Source organism: Silene latifolia, chromosome 9, assembly GCF_048544455.1.
Source record: "Silene latifolia isolate original U9 population chromosome 9, ASM4854445v1, whole genome shotgun sequence".
NCBI classification, from domain to species: domain Eukaryota; kingdom Viridiplantae; phylum Streptophyta; class Magnoliopsida; order Caryophyllales; family Caryophyllaceae; genus Silene; species Silene latifolia.
Window position 1 is genome coordinate 105,651,128 of NC_133534.1, and position 12,628 is coordinate 105,663,755.

Sequence of the window (12,628 nt, forward strand, 5' to 3'; positions counted from 1 at the left end):
CATGTGAATTGATCATACAAACATGTTCTCAAATTATAAGCAAGCAATTATTGTTGTGATGGATTGGGTTGAGTTATATCTTACAATCCTAGGAAAGTTTGGGTCCCGGCGCCGAATCGATTAGATTGTACAACACCTACAAGTCGACTTAATCTTCCCTACTCAACAACATGCATGGTCTAATGAGACTCGAGTTGGGTTATGTCTTACAAGTCTCATTGAAAAGATAGGAGATGGTGGTAAATGCAAGGATTCATAGGCTTAGCATTTCATCAAATATAACATGTGCATGAGTTGAGATCAAAACAAGCAAGCAAATAAAACATGAAAGCATATTAATTTAAGCATGAATCATTCCCCATGTTGGTTTCCCCTAATCACCCATTAACCCTAGCTAAGAGACTACTCACTCATTATCATGTTGATCATGCTAGCAAGGTTGTCAATCATACCAACAATATGAAACATGATGAATAAATGAAAGTAATTAACAATAATTAAAAAGGGATTAAGAGAATTATACCTACTAATGATTCTAATAATAAAGCAAAGATAAAAGAAGTACTTGATGCTTGATTGAGAGGTTGTCAATCTCCCAATAATAACCCAAATAATCTTCAATTACCCAAAATAAAGGATGAACAAAAGAGAGATTAAGGAAATAAAACTTGTATTAGAACTTGATTAATTGTTGATTACAAAATTAAAGAGAGATTTGATTGGTATTAACTACTCTAATTATTGATAAGAAGAACATGCTCTTCTACTTAGACTAATGGAGTATTTATAGTGAAAATTAGGGGGATGCATTAGGGTTAACTAAGGGCTAAACTAGTAATTACACTTTTTAGATTGAGCAGGGAGGAGCCGGTATTTTTCGAAGGAAGGGCTTCTTTCTTTGTAGCTTGGAGAAGACGAAATTGCGCTGTAGAGGAATCCGAGCGGATTAGTGTCGGGACGGGCGGATTCTGGCGGTGGAACACGAGCGGCTTTGGAGGAATCCGGGCGGATTGTGGTAATGCTAACCCGAGTGTCTTGGGATGAAACCACACGGATTGTGCAGGTGGAGGACGGCCGGATTGTAGTCAATCCGCACGGATTGTTCTTCAGCAAGATTTCTTCTTCTTTTCTTCCCTTTTCTTCATAAATTCCTTGGGGATTTCCTTGGGGACTCAAGGATCCTTTCTCAACATTGCTCATCTACTATAATATGTACAAAGGCCTTCTAATCTTGTCTCTCCTTGATGCTTGGTCATTGGATTCGATCAATTTAGTCTCGTTTTGCCATGAAAATGCAAGATTCTTACTCCTTTCCTACCAAGGGATCAAAATCTCAAAGAATATGCAAAACAAAGAACTAAAGATAATAAATGACCCAAATATGCACTAAAAAGCATGGGAACAAGGCTAATTTGGGGGCTAAATATGCGCTAATTATGGTCACATAAAATATCCCCAAACCGAACCTTTGCTCGTCCCGAGTAAAGAGGTGACAAAGACTAGGACCATTATTTAAACTAACCTAATAACATAGCCGATATGAGACAATTAGCGGGTCTCACACCGCCCCTTCAACTCACTACAAGACAACCATGAGGTAGGATGACTTTTTGCAAGGCAAGGTGGGTCTTGCCAAAATGGCGACACATCCACACATTAAGCACACAAAATCACATAATGGATGCATCTACCAAAGAATAGCCACTTCCTCATCAAGCGGCGGAGGCACTAAAGAGGAACAAATTTAAGAGCATGTAATCCTTCACAAATACTAGTTCAACAAATTACTAAGGCTAAGAGGATGGCACTAAATCACCTCCAAATGGTGTTAAACTAGACTACTTTCGTCCTCAATTTCCAAATGCTTTCGTCAAGAGCGATAGGACGGTGGTGGAATGATGATCCCTATGATGCTAGTAGCATATGACATGACAAGTCTCGAATTCTCTACAAAAGTAAAGGTCATGGATCGTCCCAAGCTCGACAAATTGGCTTGACAAAAAGGCTTTTTGGGAATGAAATGCTCAAATCTTTATACACAACGAGTGGATATGACTAGTATTCAAAATTGACCTCATTCGACTTTCACATTTCAAAAATTTTAGATGGGGTTTATCCCTTCCGGGCTAGTGTCCTTTGCTTTCGCCAATCGCTTATTAGGCAACCGGTTAACCTCTAGACAATAGCTTTTCGGGGTGATAGTCACTCTGTCTCTGGGCGGCCGAATTCACAACCGTGTGGGGGCCCAATTCAATGGATCCCGCTCCAAAGCACATCGAAGTGGTACGCCTCCATCAAAACAAATTAAATTTCTCAACATTCAACAATTCATAACATTTGAGGTTTCCTTGGCATTAAATTACTTCCACATGACAAAATTCTTTGAAATGAGCACTTCAAGCTTATTGATAGAAAATATTTTTGGGTTGCCTTACCACAAGGTCAATCAAGGTCACCTAGACAAGTTAACCAAGTCCACATCGCATCACGGGGTTGGATAGGTGACTCACATGCAAACCCTTGACTAGGCTTTGGGTCATGGGTCAAAAGACACTAGTATGACACTATCTAGGGTGTTTTATAACCATTCTAGTAGGCAAAGTCTTAAGTTGAACAAGTATTTTTAATGGCTTAGTTGCTCTTGTCAAAGTTCCTAATTAGGCATTTTTCAAAACTTTTATCTAAATGCAACTATATGCTATGGTGCAACTAATATAAACATCCTAATGCAAGTGATTCTATCAACTAATATGACATATAAACTAAATGCAAGTCCTAAGTTCACATTGTTATACCGCATCAAACAAAATAAAGCCACATAGTCATTAACATAAAGAGGAAAAAGGAGATTGGAAAGATCATACCATGCGGTCTTCATGATCCTCATGTCTCGGATGTGGCGTAGTCAATCAATGTAAACAAGGATAGAACAAACACAATATATACAATAATATATACAAGACTACACTACAAAAGGAACTAAACATGTTTTTAGCTTTTTAATTTTCAAATTTTTATGATTTTCAAAATTTTTCAATTTTTATCATTTTGGAATATAAAGTTAAGTTAGAATTCCCCATCCCCACACTAATATGGGCATTGTCCTCAATGGCCAAAATGATGGGAAATTATGCAAAGATGATGCATGATTTCTATACTAAATGCAATCTACACTAGTCTACACTACATGATGCATGATTTTTGTTATGACGGAGAGGATAATTTAGATTACCTCCCGTTGTGTATGCATTAACTTCCCCAAACCGAGTTAGACACTATTGCTAATGTCCAAGGATGGGTGTAGTTCATGCACACACTATGCAATGCATGAAACTAATTTGTCATTTTGGATTTTGAAAGTGCGAACAATAAAATGAGAACACCTCAATGGTACCGAGGTGTGAGTCCTCTATGGTGCTAGGACTAGTCCAACAATGATCAAGAAAATAATTAAAACAAAGAGAGAAATAGACAAACCATGAGAGGGTAGGAGCCTCCAAGGCTTGCTAATCTTCCATCATATCATCACCATCATCACTTTCCTCATTAGAAGTGGTCTCATTGCCACTTCCCTCTTCATTTGCTTCTTCACTTTCTTCTTCACCTTGCTCATCATCTTGCTCACCATCCTCTTCTCCTTCTTCACTTGCTTCCTCATCAATGTTATCATCAACCTCTTCATTACCGACAACCTCATTGTCACCCGAAACGACCCTAGATGCACCCGGAAATAGGACTTCTCTATCCGCCCAACTAGGCAAAGGACATGATGGATCAAGTAGTCCTTGCCTAGCTAAGTGTAGGAGGGGTGTATATTGAGCCAAGTAAGCATTTTTCCGATCCTCAAAGGCTTGCTTGTGCATTGCTTGCATGAGAAGAGTCAAATAATCATTTCTTGCTTCAACACCTTCCGGCTTGAACTCTTGGTACTCAAAAGGGTAAGGTGGTGCGACAATGGAAGAGGAGGACATTTCAAGTTCGCCCTTTTGTTGTCGGATAATATACTCGGCCTCTTTTGAAAGGGGAAGTAGATAATTGGTCCGGTGGATGCTTAGACAACAAATCTTTGAAGGCAAAGTAAACGATCTAGCCTCACTAGTGAGCCATCCATACTTGGTGTCAAGAGGGTTATGGGCAAACCACTTGTACTTGTGTATCATAGTATGCATATCAACAGGATGACCACCCTCCTTTGCTTTATATTTGTTATCCTTGTTGAAGTTAGGATCAAAGTATTTAGCTAGGATAGTGACTAGGCCGCCATTGACAATAACGGTAGTGCCTTTCTTCCCACAATCAATGTTGAGCCATCTATCTACCAAAAGCCTTAAAGAGTTGAAAGGCTTGGTGTGTACTCTTCCAATGTTCAAAGCCGATTCAAGAAGAATAAAATCAAGTTTGGCGAAATGGTTGGTATCTTTCCTTGCAATAATGGTGTTTCCTATGACCTTGTGCCATACCCTTATGCCCGGATGGTGGACTAAAAGAGCACGAATCGCATGAAAATCCTCAAATTTCCTTCCGGAAATTGCCTCCCAAAGTGGGTCGGGGTTATACTTTCCATAATTCTTAAAATAACTCGGTTCATCACTAAGACCCAAAATTTCACCCAATTCCCTAAAGGAAATGCATCTACTAACATTAGCTAGACGAAACTCGAGGTTCTCCCTACTCTCAACTTTGGTGACTTTCAAAGAACTCAAAAACTCCAAGGTAAGAGAGGGGTATGTCAATTCTTTTAATTCAAACAATTTCTTCAACCCCATTGCTTTGAAAAAGGCTCTAGTTTGCTCAAGGACACCCAACTTATCTAAGGTATCTTCACAAATAAACTTGGTGGATTGAAATGATTTCCTAGCAAACTTGGCAAAAGTATCTCTATGGGTTTTGGAAATAAAAGTTACCTCCGGATAATGCAAAACTTGATCAATTTCCGGAGTCGTAGATGTTGTTGCTCCCATAGAAGGTTGTTGTTGTTGTTGCACTTCCAAGTTTGGGGTTGCTACCACCATAGCCAATGCTTTCTTTGCTTGAAGAGCCTTTTGCCTTTGTGAAAGTGTCTTAGCCTTTGGTGCCTTTATTGCCTTTGTTGCTCCCTTAGTCCTTGCCATTGATGAATTAACCAAGAAAAGAATGAAAAATCTTCAATTTGTAGTGTACCCAAATCGATTTAAAGGTGAAAGGCTTTGCCTTTATGAATTCAAAAATTGACTCAAAGGTTGAAGATTTTGTGCTTGGTTTTGATTTTTATTGAAAAAGGAGTGATTGATTTGTTGTTAAAAGGATGATTTGATTTGATTTTGGTGAATGTAGTTGAGGAATTTTGTTTTTGTGATGGAGAGGATGAGGGTTTTGATGTTTTAAAGTAGTGTTATGAATGGATGAATGAATGAATGAAGGTGGGAGGGGTTTTATAAAGCCCGAAAAAATTCGAACTGCAGGGGCAATCCGTGCGGTTTCTGCTGAAGATGGGCGGATTCTGCACTTTCTGGGTTGGGAAAAACTCGCCTAAAGACGGGCGTCTTTAAGAGAAGACGCTCGGATTCGCTGACACGGGACGGGCGAATTCTTCAGAAGACGGACGGATTTCAGTCCAGGAATTTTTCTTGTTTTCCTCAGCAAAGAAGACGGGCGTCTTCCTTTCAAGACAGGCGGATTTTCAGAGACGAGCGGATTGCTGTTCAGGACGCCCGGATTCTCTTACAGTCAAAAATCTTTCAAAAATTCAGCTCATAGGGACGTGCGTCTTCTACCCAATACGCTCGGATTGTCTATAGACGGGCGGATTCTCCTGAATCCGCTCGGATTCGGCCCCTTTGTACCCGGATTCAGTTCTATCCGTGTATAATGCATATCCCTTATCATTCTTCTATTCTTCTTCATATCTCGTGTTCTTCATTGTGGGGGCACTACTAAGGTATGGATAGCCTAGGCAATTGCCATCTCCGCACTAAGCTAAAGCACTACACATCAATTGAAATTATTAGTCCCTCCCTCACTTCTCTCAAACATGACAATTATCTTGATCAAAGTAAATAAAAATCCAAAGATGACAAAAAAATGCAATACAAGAATTGAAATGCGAGTTAGGGAGTTAGAAATATTTACAAACGGTGGTTTAGGGAGGACTCCACCAAACTCTCATTCTTGATGAGATGTCAAGGGGGCATGTCCAAGGTGTTGTTGATGTTGGGAAATGTGTCCTCAACAATAGTGCGATCACATGATTTAAATATCATTATTAAATCTCATTTTAAGAATACATGTGGGATGTAATATTTTACAGTCAACTGGTCCACACATATCGGTAATGATTGGCTGACTAGAGTTTGACACTACTGTCGTGCGACGGTGGTGATCAGTTGATCCCCTTAGGTCATACCTATAGGGAAATACTCTTAATTGATTATTTAATTAATCGTATACCGATACGAGTTAATTAAATTGCTTAAAATTGACGGATAATTTTGTGAGTATAAGTTACGTATCTTATTGTAAATATGATTAAATAAGACACGGTCTAAGTAATTGAATTATTTTATTACTTAGATGAAATCATTGTTTACAGAAACAATTGGAACGGAATGAATAAATCATTATAAATACAGAATGTTGTAATTTATAATTTGGAAACATTTTGGCACGAGCAATTACGAATTACTAGTCAATTTTGTAAATGACATATTTTATGAGTATGTTGATTTTTAATATGTTAAAAATACATTACATTGTGACATGTCATGTAACATGTTACATGTGACAAAATTGACAAATGACAAAATAAAATGGACCATCCATTTTATTGTGAAATCTTGCCGAAATTAGAGGGAGTGTTGGGTTAATATTGTGCTTTTCATATTAGTGGAAAACATAATTATTAAAGACTACCTACTAGCCTTACAAGCCTAAGCTTTTGAGAAGAGCAAAAACAAAAGGCATTGGGCATACTACCCAATGCCCTTTTTCGGCCACCAACAAGAAAGAGAGGAAAGCTCTTCTCTTTTACACCATTCATTCCTCCCATATGATTTTTCTAGTGTAAGAAAATCTTTCAAAAACCTCTCTACAATTTATGATAATTCTAGAGAAATAAAATCTCACAAAAACATCACCTCTTGACCGAAATTATCAAGAGCCAAAATACAATTTATTTTGTGTCATTTTTATGAGAAAACTAATATTATTACTAGATCTAAATAGTATTGGTTTATTAAGATGTATTCCTTGGGTATATGCTTTTGGGAGGGATTCTACACTTGAATCCTTGTTCTTCCATTTGAAAAGCTCAAGAACAAAAGAAAAGGAGATTTCTTTTGTGCCCATTTGAACCGAAATTTCAATGTAAGGATATGATTTCTTCTCTTTTATTATATTGTTTTCATGCATAAAATCCACATTTAATTTTATGACAAATTAATTTTGACATATAAGAGTATGTTAGTATGTATATGAATCTACATTTCCGTCAATCGGTATCATGAGCCACGGTTGTTTGCATGCAAATTGGTTAAAAGTTTTTCCGAGTTATAAGAATAACAAATAAAACTTGTAAAATTTGTGTTATTATGATATATCACGAAATTATTACATGCATGTTAATATTTCTGGTCCTAAAATGTTTTAGGATATTTTGGTTATTTTTCGGATTTTTATTGTTCATAATTTACAATAATGGCATTTAAATGTGATTTTATGAGTAAAAATGTCATTTTTGGTCTAAAATTAGCTATACTTCGAATTTTTCATTGATTTTTGGATATGTTGTCAAATATATTATTTTGAGATAACCTGTAAATTTTCATAATTTTTGGACTTGTTATGCTCGAAAAATGGATTTTTCATTATTAAATTCGGATTTAGGTGAAAAATAGGTTAATATGAGTTAAATTTTGAATCTGGTCATAGAAAATTAATATGTTGTCACATGCAATTTTACAAGATGTGTGTAAAATAATTGGCTATAAAGAAGTCTTTTTGCATGATTTATGGATTTTTGAAGAAAAATAGCATAAATAGTGACATTATTAGTGGAAAATTAATAAAACATAATCTATGACTTAGGAAAAACGTCTAATGTTGCATTTTATTATCTTTTTCAGATCTAAAATTGAAAAGTTAGTGAAAATAATTTTTCCATGTTTTTATGATTATTTTATTAAAAATCGATAAACCGCAACATTGTTTTTCCGGAAAAATTTCGAAATTTTTAGCCTAAGATTTTGAACACTATGAGTGTCATGGAATTTTTCCAGAATGTTCATGAGTTTAAATTTCAAATTTTGAATTTATTTGAAATTTTGTGATTTATTTGAAGTTTAATAGCTTATTTTGTAATTTTTAGTCCATTTATGAACAATTTTATAAAATATGGGTAGTTATGGTCAAATTATTAGTGAAGACTATATTTTGAGTCCTAAGAGGTTAGGGTAATTAACTTATGCATAAATATGAGTTTATGTATTTTTGTGATTATAAAATGTTGAAATCACGCAAAATCCGTAAAAACCGAGTAATATACGATATTGGCTAATTAAAGGCGATTTAGCATAAAATTGAGCATGTTCATACATATTATAATGCTGCATTTTCTTTATGATTGTCATAATTTTAATTTATGTAATTTTTGAATTATGTAATTTTACTTAGTATGGCCTTAGATTTTAATTGGTATTTCCCGAAATGTATGGGGATATCGATTCGGTTGTAATTTTTATTGTGATCTCGTATCACCGTTTTGTAATTTAATAGATTTATTTTATTTTAGTTACAAATGTATAATAGGAAATTATGTAATTTATTATGTAATTTTATTCATTCCGGAGTTCCCAAAGACGGATTTCTTCAAGAATGGTGATACATAAAGACGGTGTTACCTCAAGATGCGTGCCACAACCGAAGTTCAAGGGACCAATGGAGTTGGTTTCCGAATATGTAATAGTTAAATAGTTTTTCTATTTTAGGAAAGGCCATACTAGGATTTATTTATCTTTATGCTTGCATTTTATTTTATGTCACATGCATCGCTAAATCGCCATAACTAAAACATGCATCCTTATTTTATCGAGTTTTTCGACCGTGTCAATTAAAATTATCGTAGTTCACCTTTTTAGTTCACTTAAAACGTGATAGATAATAAATTGACATGACCTCTCGCTAAAACAATTAATTGAGACATAGCCTTACCAAATAGTAGAAACCATGAAAACCTATTTCGCGAGGGAGTGCGCTCGGCCCCACCGGGGTACAAACCTTGTTACGTAGGGGAAGTGGGTGATAAATGTTAATCCACCGAATTCATGTTGATAAGGGATGTATCGGCCACACCGTGCCCAAGTTAATGTGGGTTTGGATCATGGACACATTTATTCGAAATTTGGATTGAACTCAACAAAAGTATTTGATAAGGGATGTATCGGCCCCACCGTGCCCTTGTCGATGTGTTTTGGGCTATAGATAATTGTTAATGTAATATTATCGACCAAGAGTTCTAAAAGTAGAATCGATTAAACGTTAATCCACCGAGTTATATTGATAAAGGATGTATCGGCCCCACCGTGCCTAAGTCAATATGAATTTGGGTCTTGGAATCATTTATCATAGTTGGGTAGAGGTCACTATGTAAATGCTTTACTTGTTGTTTACAAGTATTAATAAAACGATAAATGTCAAGTTTTCCACTATTCCGTTGTTATATTGTTCTATTTCTTTACCACAATTCATATACGATATCATTTTGTTTTTGATACAAATCTCCATTAAAACATCGTAACTAAAGACAAAATTTGAATTTGCTTCTAAAACCTCAAACGAACCATTGCTAAGGATCTCTTGTAAAGAGTATAGATTAAAGTTATTCATTATCAAAAACGGGTTTTGATTCTGACTAACACTTCTACTTACAATGGACTATGTTTCATATGCTTAATTGAATTAAGTACCTTGAAGCGATAAATTGTTTTGGTGATTAGATTTTCAGAATTCGTAATTGACCAAAATAACGCAACCACTTCAATGAAAGTTTTAAGACTAAAACGAACAAATGAAGAGTAATCTTCATGAATTCAATTTTGCTTCTCAAAGCAAAAACTCATTGAAATGAGTGGGAGCATTCTCTTAAACCGTTAAGATGAGGACGAGGTTCAAGAAGTAAAGATAACAATGGAATTGATACAAGGTAATGTTAAAAGTAAAGTCATTAAGAAATGACGATACTAAACCTATCAATCCCGACCAATAAAGTTTCCATTGTCTTAAATGTTAGACACGAGAAAGGAAACTACTCCAAATTATTGAAGAATCAACAAGTTAGTTGTGGGACATCTAATGGGACCTTCTTCGTTAAATGTTTATTTGATTAAACATAAATTTTGCTAGTATTACTTCGTCAATATTAGAAACCGGTGGAGGTTTTCATCATTGTACTTGATACATAGGATGATTAGAATATGACGACTAGCAACAATAATGTCGAGAGATAGAGTAATTGTGTACTCAATCTAGTTTTTGGATTTAAAGTTGTACTTAATTATGACTATTAAGTGCATAAACTCTAAATAAGAATATAAACTTGTTAAGATACAAAAGAGGTTTTCACTTTTGTGACCCTATAGACCACGATTTGATGTATGGCTAGCCCATTATCAAGGTGATTATATTCTAAACCAAACTAGAATAATATATCATGAAGATGATGCAAGACTCAAAATTGGTAACCCAAGATTAAACCTTAAAATTTTGGAATGATGAACGCAAAGAGTTATCGAGTACTCTTGAAACCACTAGATTGTTAATGGTATATGCGTATCTTGTATTCAAAGCAAGATGTCTCGTGCCTTTTGGTTGAAAAGGAGATCAAGATTGTAAATCATTGATCCAAAATAGGTTGATCATTTTCTTTTACCAACGATCTAAGTTGACACTATTATGTTCACTTAATAAGGTAAATAGAGAAATCTTTGAAGAAGTTCAAAGTATTCAAAAAAAAAATTCACGATTTAGTCGTGATGGGATGTTCAAAGTGAAGACTTTGATATAAGCCAAAGGAAAGGTGATTTAATATCACAAGTTAATCTCTCTTAACACACATTATGGGACAATGTGTGGTTGGATAAGAAATCAAACGCTATTCGATATGGTTTGGACTTCGATCAAGTTACTTTGAGTTACTTGATCCCTTGGGGATTTTATCATTTTGTCTAAATTATTTTCCACTAAATCATATGAGATATGAAATGGTAAGGGTACCATATTTGTAAGTTTTCACAAAAAACAAATGCTCATTTTTCCCTTTCTTTTCTCACGAGTACAACGGGTTTGCGGCTCGTGAAGCTGTCTTTCTAAAATACAAGTTTATTGTAGAAGACAGAGTGGGAGAAATTATTCAAGAGCCACAAAGAATGCCACAGAGAATGTTATGTCGCAAGAAACTGGTCTTTCTTGGCTACATGAGACATTTTGTGTAAGACGTTGTTTCTTCAAAACCTAGGAGGTTAAATTCGTCACTTGTTAAAAATGATGAATTCATGCTACTTTTAAGAAAGTAAAGAGCTTATAACTTACAAAAGAAATTGGTTGATTCAAGTTGATTACTTCTAGAAAGTAATGAACATATGACTTACATAAGAGTGTTTAAGTCACAACTCAATACAAGGCCTAGAGCCGTGAAAATCCGAAACGAAAGGGCTTGATTAGTGACAAAGGGTTTTGCACTAATAAAGAGATATTTCAAAGCAAGATTGGTTGCAAAGGGTTTTGCACTAGTTGAAATGCTTAAGTCTATTTGGATCTTCTTAGGGATTGTGTTTCATCATGAGGTTATGAAATAGATAGCGAGTGAATCTAAAACCCACTTCTTCAATAGAAGGAATGTATTCAATACATGTCATGAGTTTAGTAGATTCTTGCAATCCTAAGATAATGTGAAACTTAAGAGAGGGTCTTAAGTAGGACATCAATGAGTTAGAATCAACATTTTGATCATGTGATAAAACATTTCTCGATAAGTCAAGAAGTTGTGTTTATACATGAAGTTTAGTGGGAGTTACGGAAATTTTAATTAGTCCGATATGTGGATGACATATTGATCATTGAGAATGATTTAAGACTTTTGGAGTATTATAATACATCTGGAATATCCGGATTTATGAAGATAAATCCACATGATATTAGCGTCAAGAAGAAGTCTTATGTTGATAAGATTCATGACTAGTTCAATTAATTGAACATATTTGATTGATTCCATTTGCTTCCGCTGCCGGATCAATTAAATGAGTAATGATGTATAACACTTCATATACTTTGAGTATGATGAATTGTTTTCAAAATCGAATTTAAGTAATCTTTACCAAGTAAGCTATAAAGATTACCCTTAAGTGCTTGCAGAAGCATTAAGGCTATGATGCAAAGTGTTTATGATGCAATATTGTGTAAGGGTGTTACACAAGTGACAATTGACAATTGAGATTGCGCATGGTTTCCGACAAAACCATAATCAAAACACATTAGGATGGTTAAGATACCATTGTGGCAATGTTTATTAAGAAGTAGATTTTCTAGAATCGTTCTAGGCAATAAAGAACAATGAGAGATATTTATAACGGAAATTGAGTACACTTGCGATCATGAGATG